The sequence below is a fragment of the Arvicanthis niloticus genome, chromosome 26, assembly GCF_011762505.2.
Source record: "Arvicanthis niloticus isolate mArvNil1 chromosome 26, mArvNil1.pat.X, whole genome shotgun sequence".
Classification (NCBI taxonomy): domain Eukaryota; kingdom Metazoa; phylum Chordata; class Mammalia; order Rodentia; family Muridae; genus Arvicanthis; species Arvicanthis niloticus.
Window position 1 is genome coordinate 23,180,903 of NC_133434.1, and position 14,453 is coordinate 23,195,355.

Consider the following 14,453-nt stretch of genomic DNA (forward strand, 5'->3'; position numbering starts at 1 on the left):
CTACCAAGTAGCTCCAGTGATATACAAAGATGGGCAAACAAAGCTCCTTCTTCTCAGGGGCATTAGGGAGAAAACAGAATTGAGAAAAGGCTGAGGTAGTAGGTTGACAGCTCTGAATCCTCAGTTGGGAATTTAGAGTAAGGTATGTGGGGAGGGGGCACTAAGGAGTGAGAGAGAGAGAGAGAAAGAAAGAACAAGTATTTCTTGGCATCTAAATATCGGGTCTTATTCTACTTGATGGGGAATGAACCTAGGAAAATCCATCACAAAGTATTTTTTTAAATAACCCTAGAAAACACAAAAAGTGAAGAAAACAGCCTAAAAAGAGTAACCCCCAAATAGCATCCATGGCTGAGTCTAGGAGTCTGGGTACAGTTTAAAGTTTGTCCTCTATGTGTGTTTTTCATCTGATATATTCTCAGATTACGGTGTAAGTTCAGCTGAAGGGGAGAGAGCCTTTCACTTGGATAATAAAACAGATGGTTAAGTGCCTTGAAAGCAAAGCCCCATGGTTTCACAACTCGCTAGCTGTGTAGCCTTAAGCCAAGTTCCATGCCTGCTTTGAACATGAGTATATTTATTTATGTAGCTCAATCCAAGGCAACAATTACAATGACATAATTATTATTATACACTGTACCAGCAGAAGAGTGCTATTTTGTTTTTAGTGGTATTGGTTAGTTTTTGGCTTTTTAAGTGAACTTGTTACTTTGTTTTATAATAAGTTGCTAAAAAATAATTCAAAGTAGGATATTAAATGTTTTTTATTTGTTTGTTGGCTTAAAAATGTCCATGCCTTTAACTACATTGTCTGCTGTACTTAACCACAGGACTGTGGCAATCAATGGTGGTATATAAGCAGAGAAACTTAGGGGAGCCAATATGCATTGGTAGCTAGGACATGACAAACCTTCTGTATTGAATGTAATGTTAGGGAAACTAAACAACTGAACAGTGGAATTTAGAAGCTGATTAAAAAATAGAATCAGCTACATTCCAACACTGAAGTTCAATTTAGCCTATTACCATGTGGGAGAGTTCTGTTCTGATCCCTTTATAGGAAGGTATTACTCTGATAATTTTCTGAGCACATAAACAGATCCAAGAACAAAATAGATTTGACTGGGAGGCATTATATCTGATTTTGTCTGCACAAGTTTATAATGCTGATAAACTCTTGAACTAGAGCTGTATAAGGATAAAAAAGGATGAAATTCTGTTGTTTAATGCTAAAGTATTCAGGTTTCTAATTTTGAGTGTTACTTTAAGCGAATCAAGTCTCTCTAGTCATTATTCCCAGGAGATCTGGCCTTTTGTCGTTGGATGGTTTATCTTCAGACTTCATTGTACAAAGCTGGCTTTTTCTTTTGACATGGTTTAAGTATTTCATTATAGAATAAGCCTATTCCAAAAAATCCATACAATTCAATCATTTTATGCTCAAATAAATGTGTGGAGGAACAAACCAGACATTTCTCGACATGACATGATTTATTGCTAGAAAAAAATCACATCAAATCTGTTTTTGGTCACCCTTGGATCAACATCTTTCTGCCAGGTATCATTAAAAGTTGTTTTTGCTTTAGATAATGTCCCCTCTTCTTTCTGTGAGTGTGTGTACACATTCTGTGAGTGTATATAGTGCTCATATCTACAGACTTCTTACCTATGTGTGATTCATGGGACTGGAAGCTTTATAATATAAATTTCTCCTCTGAATTGTTGAGTTATTTTTCTCTCTAGTCTTACCTAGAAGCCTTGCAAGAGTGGCTTCTTAGACAATTCCAACCTACTCCTGGGGCCAGCTATGGGCTAGAGGCAAAAGTGCTTTGGGCATAGACTACTAACATGAAAAGATTGAATTGCTTTCAAAGGGAAAGCTGGTTTCTTATCAGGATATGAGTCAGAAGGCAACTGAAGATTTCAGACAATTCATTCATTGCTGCAGAACAAATACAGATCTACAAGAATTTCTGCTCTGACCAATGAATTTCACCTAGCTGGTGCCATGGAGAGAAATGATAGATGAACATGGGTATTCTTAGCATGCCTCTGCATATGTGTGTTCAAAGTTAGCTTTGAGCTGACTTAACAATGTGAATGATAAACTTCCTGCCTTTCCTTCATCTGACATCAATAACATTAAGCTTGCTTTCCTTCTCTCACTCTTCTCCCAAATTGCTGACGTCTCTGAACATTTTTGACCTGTTTATTTCCTCATATGATGGAAGTGTTTATTTTTTTCTGTGTCATTTTCAGATTCCATGTCTCTTTGCCACACATTAGCTCCTCAGTATTGTATGTATCTGTTCCATTGGCTCAGATCATCCCAAAGGCCTTCTATCCCTCTAAATGCTTTCCCAACTATTGCTTTCCACAAGGATCCATCTCATTCAGAGCCCCCCCCAAAATCAAGTTGGGGAAGTGGGGTTCGTATACACCAATTCAGTATGGTGTGTCCAAGCTAAGAAAAGCATAGGCCTTCTCTGTTAGTTTTCTCCATGATCCTGAAATGGAACAAATAAAAAGATTAAGCATGAGTTGCTTTATATATTTGAAAATATATTTTGAGAAGACATGCAATTTAATAGAAAAGGAATTATTTCATCACATTACACTAGAAAGACTGACATTTTAGCTTTCAATTAATTGTATAAGAACTTGCTATAATCTTAGAGCTTACTCTTTAGGTAGGTACTGTCTATCCCATGCATCAGGTAAACATGTGTCTGTAGTAGAGACACTGCCTAGCTGAAGAGTAACCATTGAAGTATTGGCACAGAGAACAATTTACACATAAGCTATTATACACAAATGATAAAGGATAATAAACACTTCAAGGGTACTAATAAAGCTAAGGAAATTGACCTGAGGAATAAACTCTTATTAATAGGCAACCAGATTAAAATATAAAGTAATCATTGGGATCAGACGATCCAGTACTGAGTTATTCCAGACATACAAAGACTTTGAACACCAGTTACTTGCATCATACATATAAAATAGAATACTAACTACCAAGAGCACATTATGGTTCTAGTACTACTCTGATACCAAAGTGATACAGCAAGTGTAAAGCAGCAGCAGCAGCAGCAAGGGAAATTATAAGGTAATGTGTCTGATACCCCTTCCCATTTCTATGTCTCTCTCCTGTCTGTTTCCTGTTCCCCTCTCTCTCTCTCTCTCTCTCTCTCTCTCTCTCTCTCTCTCTCTTTCTCTCTATATATTATATTTCTATCCAATTTTTCTTAAAGACTTAGATCTAAAAATTTCCAAGTAGACTCCCTAATATATTATATCCTAACATATTAAGTCCCTAATATATAATATAATTAATATAATATAATATAATATAATATAATATAATATGGACTCCATTACCAAATTCTTAGATCTGACTAATGCTCTAAGAAAAACTGGATAAAAATCTCAACATACAAAACTCAGTAGGTTTTCTTTATACCAGAAATGAATGTATTGAAAAAGAATTCAGGAGAAAAATCCCACTTGTAACAGCTTTATACAATAAAAATCTCATAATAAATCTATTAAAATAGTTAAAAATTCTTTACAATGAAAAGTTTTAGACATTGAAGAAGATACTAGAAGGTGAAAAGACCTCCCATGCTCATTGATCACAGAGAGGGCAAATTAATATTGTAAAAAATGTCTATGCTAAAGAAAATGATATACAGATTTAATACAACCTCAGTCAAAATTCCAATGGCATTCTTTGGAGAAATAGTCCAATCAATCCTAATTTCCATATGGAAGCATGGTACTGATGCATGAAAGTAGTTTTCTATTTATTGTCATCTATAAAAACCAACTCAAAATAGATCAAAGACCCTAATGCAAGACTCACAACTCTGAAGATTTTAGAGCATAAAGGAGGGGAAACATGACAATCTACATCAATAGGCAAAAACTTTCAGAATAGGACTCTAGTTGTTCAGGAAATAATGCCATAATTGGAAAATGGGACCTCATGAAATTCCAAAGCTTCTGTATAGCAAAAAGAATGGTTTATCAAATGAAAAGACAGCTTACAGAATGGGAGAAAATCTTTGCCAGCTTTGCATTTGACAGGGGATTAATTCCTAGAACAGAGGACTCAAAGGGCTAAAAAGCAACCCAAACAAAGTGGGCCAATGAAATGGACAGACAATTCCCAATGGATGAAACCACAGAGAACTGTCAAACACCTGAGAAATCTTCACCCTGCTAGTGGTCAAAGATATGTAACTTAAATCCATGTTAATATTCCATCTGGCATAATGGAAATAATGAGGGAAAAGCAAGTAGACTCAAGGACACTGTATCCACTGCTGGTAGGAAGGAATGCTGGTCAGCCACTGTGGAAATCAATGTGGAAGTTCCTTAAAACATTAAAGATAGATCTACCACGTGACCCAGCTTTACCACCCCTTGGTATTTGCTCAAAGGACTCAGAATCAACACATTAAAGAGATGATGCTTTCCAACGAATATTCCTACAGTGTTTATAGCAGCTAGGAAATGGAAGAAAACCAAGTGTCCAGCAATAAAAGACTAAAAATGGCACAGTGGGATTCCTTCTTCACAGCTTTAAAGAAGACTGTTCTTTGCTTCACAGTAAACAAACCAACCTAGTATCAGAAAGGCAAATGCCATGTTTTCTTTCATGTATTTTCTAGATTTTATATAGATATAGAAAATCATAAACATACATGTGACATAGAGTTGAAGTAGAATCAGCCAAGGGAACAAAAGAAACTGAAAGGAGAAAAAAACTAAAAGGAGACAGGAGAAAGGAGGGGGTGAAAATTAAGAGTTTTGGGTTTATTGAGAGATATGCTCAACACATAACATATAGTTGTATTAAAACGTCCTTGTGAAACACCATAGCATGCAGAATGAATATATACAATGAACTGTTTAATTTATAAAAAAGATCAAACTGTTTCCAGGCTAGAAAATAGAAAGTGTGGTGGTCAGCCAGAAATAGCTCTGGCATTTAAATTTGTGGCCATAGCTGAGTCAAGGGGCTCTGGGCTTTGGTTTCATTATCTATTTCATGTGGCATGATAATAATTGAAAGGGCTTTCATTTATAGAGCTGTTACATTGCCTTGCATGATCAAGTGCCTCATTAAATTTTAACTTCCTTTTTTTAAGCTGCTAATACACATTATGCCTTGCAGTGTTGTTCTGTGCCTCTTCTGGTACTGAGCAATAATGACAGCAATTAGATGCATTAATGTACAAACTTTCTGTAATTTATATTGGCTTTTCTCTAGGAAAGCATAGAAGGTTTGCTTGGGCTATAACTCATGCAGGGAAGTGGTAATCATCTTGATGGCTGGGAAGGGATCATGGTGGGAACATTTTCCCTGAGTGTTTAGCATCTATGGCTCACACTATGGTCTTTGTACCCAGGGTTCTGGAAATATTTCAGATGTTTACCATGAATATTTATCCCCTCTTTGCTACTTGCTTTTGGCGCTTTTATTAAAAATTTAAAACACTTCTTTTTTTTTTTTATTAAAAAGTCTCTACTTGCTTATGGAAGAAAAACTAGAAAATATGGCTAAGTAAAATTAAACATGAATTATTAAAAATCTACCCATAATCCTACACAGATTTTCTGAATATTTTTTATTATATTTGATAAAGGCAGGAAATGGGGTCTCCCAATATGTGGACATTTCTTTAACATAATGTTTGGATTGTTTTGGTTTTTTTTTTAAATAGATAGTCAGGAGATTTTTTCAGAGAGCAGGACCAGCCTGACTTGTCAAATGCTTTTCAACACATAGGTGAATGAATAACTCTCTTACTGTATGCTAAAGGTTAGCTGCTTTGAATTCTCTGCTAAAAATAAATAATATATAAATAAATAAATATAAAATATAAAATAATATATAAATAAATAATATAAAAATAAATAAATATAAAATGCTTATAACAGATTTAGTGAAATCTAATAATTTTTTAAATGCTGTAAAGAATAAATATGTTACATAAGCAAAATTCTAATATGTTTGCATTTGTATGTATGAATGTGTTGCTTGCATGTATGTATGTGTAACATGTTCATGCTTAAACTTGCATAGGCCAGAAGAGGGTGTCAGATCTCTTGAAACTAGAGTTATAGGTGGTTATGAACCACCATGTGGGTTCTGGGAATTGAGCCAGGGTCCTCTGCAAGAACAAGCGCTCTTAACCACAAACCATCTCTCTAGCCTCAAGTTTACATTTCCTAATGGTGAAAAATGTCAGAGCTATAGATACTAGAATTTGCTATCATTTTTGTATCATGACTTTACAAAGTTATAGTTTAATAGACTTTTCCCTCAAAGTACTATCTTGTTAAGTGACTAGCAGGGATTAGGTGTACTGCATAGTAGAAAACCTACCTGTTAGTGTAATGAAACGAGCTGACCATTCCTTACTGCTACTATTCTTTCTAAGGAACACTCAATCTTCAGAACAAACACACACACACACACACACACACACACACACACATATCTATATCTATATCTATATCTATATCTATATCTATATCTATATCTATATCTAAATCTATATATATGTGTGTGTGTATATGTGTGTATACATATCTATCTTATGTACATCTCTCTACATATTTACATGTATATGCATATCTATGTAACATATATTTCCACACATATGCATATATATATGTACACATTTAATTTTCATTTTCACTAAGCTTCAGTGTTTTTTTTAATCATTAACTAACTTCCTTGACTACTTCCTAGGGTTTTGCAGGAAGCTGCTTTCCTATTTGTTTTGAATATTTGAAATAGTGGGTCTCAAGTCTGCTGCATAAGTAGCATAGCAATTTTAAAAATCCAGGAGCTGAGATTCTAGCTTACAGGTTCACCTAGCATGTATGAGGCCCTGGGTTGCATCCTCACTACCACTAGATATAGATAGACAGACAGACAGACAGACAGACAGACAGACAGACAGATACATACATACATACATACATACATACATAGTAGATAAATAGATAGTAGATAGATAGATAGATAGATAGATAGATGATAGATACATAGATAGATAGATAGATAGATAGATAGATAGATAGATAGAAGATAGACAGTAGATAGATAGACTGGACATACATTACATACATACATACATACAGACAGACAGACAGACAGACAGACAGATATACAGACAGACAGACACAAATAGAATTACAAAGTGGAGGCTGTAGACCAGAATAACAAATCAGAATCTCTGGAAGTTAGACTCAGATGTGTGTTTCTTAGGCTGCCATGATAACCATATGTTCAGTAACCTCATACAACAGATATCCTTTTCTCACTCTGGTTCTAGATCCTAGAACTCTGAAATCACAGTGTCAGGAGGGCCTTGCTCTCTGCAAGGCCCTAGTGAAGAGTCCTCCTTTGCTTCTCCCTAGCTCTGATAGCTATGGAGACTTCAGCATCCTTCCAGCTTCTATGCTGTCAGTTTCTCTGCTCCAAACTTTCCCTTCCTTTTTCTCATAAAAACGCAATTAAAACTAAGGATCTACCCTAATGCAATGTGACCTTGTCACTCATTTGGCTCCATCTTCAATGAGCTTATCTCCAATAATATCACACTCACAAGTAGGGTTCAAAGCTAGAACATAAGCATACTTTCGAAGGGTGAGGAGGGATACAGTATAGCCCAGTATATGAAGCAAGGATAACCAAATCCTTAGGTGGTTTTATAGCACAGCAACTAAAGCAGAGAACCACATCATTCAGAGCAGTGTTTCTCAAATTGAATGTGCTTAGGAATCACTTAAGGATCTAGATAAAATGCACTGTGATATGCTAATGATGAAGTGAGCCTGAGACCTAACATTTAACATGCTTTCAAGTGACACCAATGCTGTGGAGGCAGCAAAGGAGAAGGTCCAGTTTGGCAAGGCAGGATTCCCACCTCAGGAATGCACCACCATTGCCTCATCTAGCTACATACTTGAAAGCCTGGTTGCATATAATATGCACACATCCTTCTCAAAATAGAATAACTATCAACCTATTAGGAGACTAGAACCCCCACCTACTTTAGACAGCAAATATAACAGCATTAAACAATGTAAATAAATTACTCCCATTAGCAGCCCCTTGATACTGCTAGTTTCTATTTGAACACATCTTGTAATGCATTTGGGAACCATGAGCAATGGACTAAGTTTGCCTTTTATACTGGACTGTATTCCTAAGTTGAATTTGAGAAGCACTATTCCCTGATTAGCAGCTGTGCTATAGAACTACCCAAGGATTCAGTTATTGCTGCCTCATGGACTGGACTATACTATGTTGCCCTTTTCTTTCAAAAGTATTTTAAGGAGAATCCTTTACTTATCATCTTATTTCTATGTATAATTGGGTCAACAAATACAAAATGAAAATAAAATGCATTATGGGAAGGGATATTGTAGGCTTAGATATTTCAAGACCTAGTTTAATTGTGGTTCTTTAATGCTTCAACTGTCTCCCTTCTAGCCCACCATCCACCGGAGATAGGGGAAAGAAAGGTTAATAGGAAGCAAGGGTTGTGGGCATGTTTAGAAATAGCTTTTTGGGGGTGGTTTTAGTCTTCATTGTTAGCAGTCCAGTCCACTAGCAAAATATCAAATATGAACCAGCAGTGGCAGTCCAGTTCATTTGGCAAACACCAAATGTGAATAGTAGCAGTGGTTCGATCCAGAAGAAACCATGAGGCTCCACTGATTGGCACGAGTCTGAGGAAGCAGCAAGAAGCAACTGGAATACCCACAAGAAGTTTTTTGGTGGGTTTCTCTGTACAAAGTCATGACAAGCAAAAATCAGAAAAGAAAGTAAGGTGAACAAATGCAAGAGTGTCTTTAGGGAAGACCAGCATCAGCAAAGCCCAATGAAGACCAGCAGAGTTGCAAGGCAAACCAATGCAAGAGTGTTGTCCATTGTTTGTTGGGTTATACTTGTACCCTTTCCACACATCATGTGTCTTCTCAAGCATCTGCTCCAGCAAAACATCACATGCTCTTTCACCAAGAAGCCTCCAGAAAAACACCACATCTGTTCCTAGCAAAACATCCTATCACATGTCTCCTGCATCAAAATACCCTCTTACATGTCTGCTTCAGCAAAACATCCTTTCATAAGACAGTTTCCAGAAAAATATCACATGACACAGCTGAGTCTCCAACAAATACAGAAATTTCCACTTCAGAACATACATAGCAAGCAAGGTCTATGCAACTCAAGCCAGGCAGTCAAAATAGAGAACCTTCCAAACTACAGCCCTCATAAGCAAACTCCTTCACTTGAACCCCAATAAAAGGAAATTCTAAACAGTAATTTGGGCCTTTGAGTAATTTGGGCCTTGATCATGCATCTCACTTAAATCTATACTATCACTTTACTCTGGATAATTTTTTTTTTTTTTTTGCTACCTTTGTAATCTGTGTGAACTCCTATTTTATTCTTGAATAAGATGTCAAAACCTGGAAACACCCACCTCAGACCCCACCCACCCATAATATTGAGCTGCTTTGTGGATCCAGCACTGGATTCCCTTAGGCTCAGAAACCAGAATCTGTTTCTTAGAAATGGAAGGGGTTCATTTATCCTTCTAACTTACATGGCCAGCCCCTACTTCCTTCATCCACCTTCACCTTCCCACATGAGTGTGTGTATGTAATAGGCAACATCTTTATCAGTCTTTTAACTTGCCATCCAGTTTTTAACAGAACTTGTATCCTCAGGCTAAAACAAAATCTAAAATGTATTTAAACAGAACAAAATGGAGTCTTACGAGAGATACAAATTGATAAGAACAAACCCTGCTGGGATTTGTTTCTCAGGGCCTTCTAAAATAACTTGAAACTTCTCTAGCTAGGATTAAAAATAACGAAGAGGCGTACTGGCTGGGCACAACAAAGACAAAATAAAATAACATTTTGACAGATTTTTTTTTCTTCCTGTTGGATCACAGATGCCATTTTCTTTTATTTGACTCTTTTCTGGAATTTAATCAGAAACCATCTTGTGGATTTATTTAAACAACTTTGGCCAATTAAGGAGAAAGGTAGACTTTACAAAAGTCCTAAAGGATGCCTGGCATGTTGTGTTTATTGTTAATTTTTTTTTTAGTTAAGCTGAAATATGGCTTAACAAAATGAAGAGCAAATGGTTTTTCCCCCTTTATTTTTATTTTGAAAAATACCAAATTTAAAGAATGCCACATACAATTCAGCTAGAATCCCCAAGCATCAACATTTTTCATCTTTTACCTCTGTTTTCCATTTGTTTTGACAAGCCATTTGAATACTGCACACAACAGGGTTCTCATGTGAATAGTAGAATCAATTTCACCTATGAACAAGGACATTCTCCTAACTAACCCAGAACCATGATCACACCCACATTATCTACCAAAATACAACCCATCAAAAAAGGTCTCAGTTATCCCTAAGTTTTCTTAATGGTTGTGGTTCTTCTTCCTTCTTGCTTTGAATTGTTGTTCTGATCAGGGTCAAACCAGGACTTATCAGTTGCACCAGGCTATCATATTCTTACATTATTTTTTTTAACTTTTTTTAAATTTAATTTTATGTATATGATTGTTTGCCTGCATGTATGTACATGCACCACCTCATGTATGTGCATGCCCAGTGGCTGAGGATGTCAGATCCCCTAAACCTGGAATTACAGATGGTTTTGTGAGCCACCCTGTGGGTGTTGGGAATCACACTTGGGCCCTGCATAAAAATAAACAATAATTCCAAACTTCTTAATCCCATCTCCAGCTTGTCTCCTTTATTTCTTTCTTTGTCTGAGTCATGAATATATAATCGCAATATGATACTCTGAGACTAGCTGGATTCAATGCATTTGTACCAACTACTTTTATCCTAAATACATGCTTTTGACTCAATATTACTGACAATTTAAAAATGTATACATTGCAGTTCTAGGATTACTTCTGCTAGGTTTTAAGTGAGCTAGCATTCTTTTGTGAAGATCTTCCACCTGGACCTTTCTCTTATGTTTTATACTGTCACTATAATCCTATGGCTCTTTCAATGTTCTTGTCTATTACAATAATTTTTAATTTTAGTGCTTATTTCTAACTTGGCCTGAGTGAGCTAGCTCTTGCTCCTCTCATAATATATTTCCTAATCTTTGGAGTATGTCTTTGCCTATTGTTATAAAAACACAGGCCTTGGATGTTTTGCCCATTTGAGACCCGGAATGGGAATCAGGAAGTCTAGAGTGGAGCATGGCCCTCAGCAGCAAAAACCTGGCTGCTCACCATGTTCTCACTTAAAGCCTTTAAATTGACATAGAACATAGAACATAGATCCATATCTGAAATTTTGACATTTACAATTCTTATTTTAATGTCCTATTCTCTCCTTGCTCCATGGCTCATTTACGTTTTCCTTCTCTGATGGAAAGGATCCAGACTCCTCAATTATTAAAACATTTAACTCATTTGTTCTGTTTCATGGTGTATACAAAATGATGCCAGAATCCTTGAATCAAGACTTCACTCATACGGTTATAATCCTTTTTGTACTTGCTTTATTTTAATTGAAATAATTGTGGATTTACTTTCAGTTGCACCAAAGTACTAGATCCATTGACCTCTTGGCTCAGACTTGAAATCTCTTGCAAACAAGTGTTCTGCATTATCCAGGACCTAGACAGCCTACCAGTTCCATGACTTGTACCCAGGTTTACTGTATTTCTGTGCACATGGCATATATGGTCTGTGAGTTGAATCCTATATAGTATACTTTTACCCCACTGATCTAGTCCATGTCCCAAGGTCCCTCCAATAGCCCTTATAGCCCTCCTTCCCTTTCAGCCTGAAAGTCTCAGTAAGTCTCAGTGTAGACATAGCATTTTTCTCTGAACTGAGAAGTACTTCAGGAGTATAAGAACCACCGCCTAACCACAAAGGTTCCTGTACCTCCTTGGAATCTTTTCTGTGTTTAGAATGTACCCCACTAATAATGTAGAGAGTTAATGTAATGATCTGTGTAGTTATGCTATAAGCTCAAAATAAAGTCTCATTTGCACATAATATTTTAATCTGTGATCTAAGTATGTTTTGACTAAACTTATGGGGAAATTTCTGTTATGACATTGAAAAGTTAAAATTGTGGGAAAAAACTATACTCAGAGAAATTAAATCTCATTATTAACCCTTTACTTCCTTGCCATGCATCTCTTACAGACAGTAATTTTTTAAATAAAAGTTTTGTTGATTTTTCCTACTTTCGGCAAAAACATAAATGCTTGTCATGAGCACACATTTTAATTACTTCCTTTATTTCTTTCACAAAACACTCATGGACTTCTGTCTGAATCATTTTTCTACAACCCTTGTGTACTATCTTTAACTAGTTCATTTCTTTTTAAAAAATATGTTCTAACATTTTTATTGGATATTTTATTTACATTTCAGATGTGATCCCCTTTCCCCAACTCCCCCAGCCCAGGAAACCCCTATCCTATCTCCCCTCCTCCTACTTCTTTGAGGATGTGATTCACCCACCCATCCACTCCCACCTTCCCACCCTCGAATTTCCCCACATTGGGGCATCCAGCCTTCATGGGACCAAGGACTTCCTCACCCACCTATGCCCGACAATGCCATCCTCCCCTACATATACAGCTGTAGCCATGGGTCCCTCCCTATGTGCTCCCAGGTTGGTGGTTTAGTCACTAGGAACTCTGGTTGGCTGGTATTGTTGTTCTCCCCATAAGGCCTCAAACCCTTTCAGGTCCTTCAGTCTTCTCTCTCACTCCTCCATTGGGAACGCCATGATGCATTCAATGGTTAGTATTGAGCATCTGCCTCTGTATATATCAGGCTCTGTCAGACCTCTAAGGAGACAGCTATATCAGGCTCCTGTCAGCCTGCACATTCTGGCATCCATATTAGCATCTGCCTTTGGTGACTGCACATGGGATGGATACCCAGGTGGAACAGTCTGCAAGCAACCCCTCCTTCAGTTTCTTTATCACGCTTTTGTCTCTGTATTTGCTCCCATGAGTATTTTGTTACTCCTTCTAAGAAGTACCAAAGCACCCACACTTTGGTCTTTCTTATTTATGAGCTTCATGTGGTCTGTGGGTTGTATCTTGCATATTGTGAGCTTTTGAGTTAATATCCAATTAATCTAATTATCAGTGAGTGCATACTATGTGTGTTCTTTTGTGATTGGGTGTTTTTGTAGTACCATCCAGTTGCCTAAGAATTTCTTGAATTCACTATTTTTAATAGCTAAGTAATATTCCATTGTGTAAATGTACCACATTTGTGTGTGTGTGTGTGTGTGTGTGTGTGTGTGTGTGTGTGTGTATGTCCATTCCTCTGTTGAAGGACACCTGGGTTCTTTCCAGCTTATTTCCAGGTTATTATAAATAAGGCTGTTGTGAACATAGTGGAGCATGTGTCCTTGTTATATGTTGGAGCATCTTTTGGGTATATGCCCAGGAGTGGTATAGCTGGGTCCTCAGGTAATGCCTATGCCCAATTTTCTGAGGAACCACCAGACTGATTTCCAGAGTGGTTGTACCAGTTTGCAATCCCACCAACAATGGAGGAGTGTTCCTCTTTCTCCACATCCTTGCCAGCATCTGCTGTCACCTGAAATTTTGATCTTGGCCATTCTGCCTGGTATGAGGCAGAATCTCAGGGTTGTTTTAATTTGCATTTCCCTGATGACTAAGGATATTGAACATTTCTTTAAGTGCTTCTTGACCATTCAAATTTTCTCAGTTGAGAATTCTGTTTAGCTCTGTACCCCATTTTTAATAGGGTTATTGGGTTGTCTGGAGTCTAATTTCTTGAGTTCTTTGTATGTATTGGATATTAGCTCTCTATCGGATGTGGGATTCGTAAAGATCTTTTCCCAACCTGTTGGTTGCCATTTTGTTCTATTGACAATGTCTTTTGCTTTACAAAAGCTTTGCAGTCTTACGAGGTCCCATTTACCAATTCTTGATCTTAGAGCATAAGCCATTGGTGTTCTGTTCAGGAACTTTTCCCCTGTGCCCAGGTATTCCAGATTCTTCCCCACCTTCTCTTCTATTAGTTTCTGTGTATCTGGTTTTATGTGAAGGTCCTTTATCCACTTAGACTTGAGCTTTGTACAAGGGGATAAGAATGGATTGATTTGCATTCTTATACATGCTGACCTCCAGTTGAACCAGCACAATTTGCTGAAAATGCTGTCCTTTCCCACTAGATGGTTTTAGCTCCTTTGAAAGATCAAGTGACCATAGGTGGGTGGGTTCATTTCTGGATCTTCAATTCTCTTCCATTGATCTTCCTGGCTGTCTCTGTACCAATACCATGCAGTTTTTATCACTATTGCTCTGTAGTTCAGCTTGAGGTCAGGGATGGTGATTTCCCCAGAATTTCTTTTATTATTGAGAA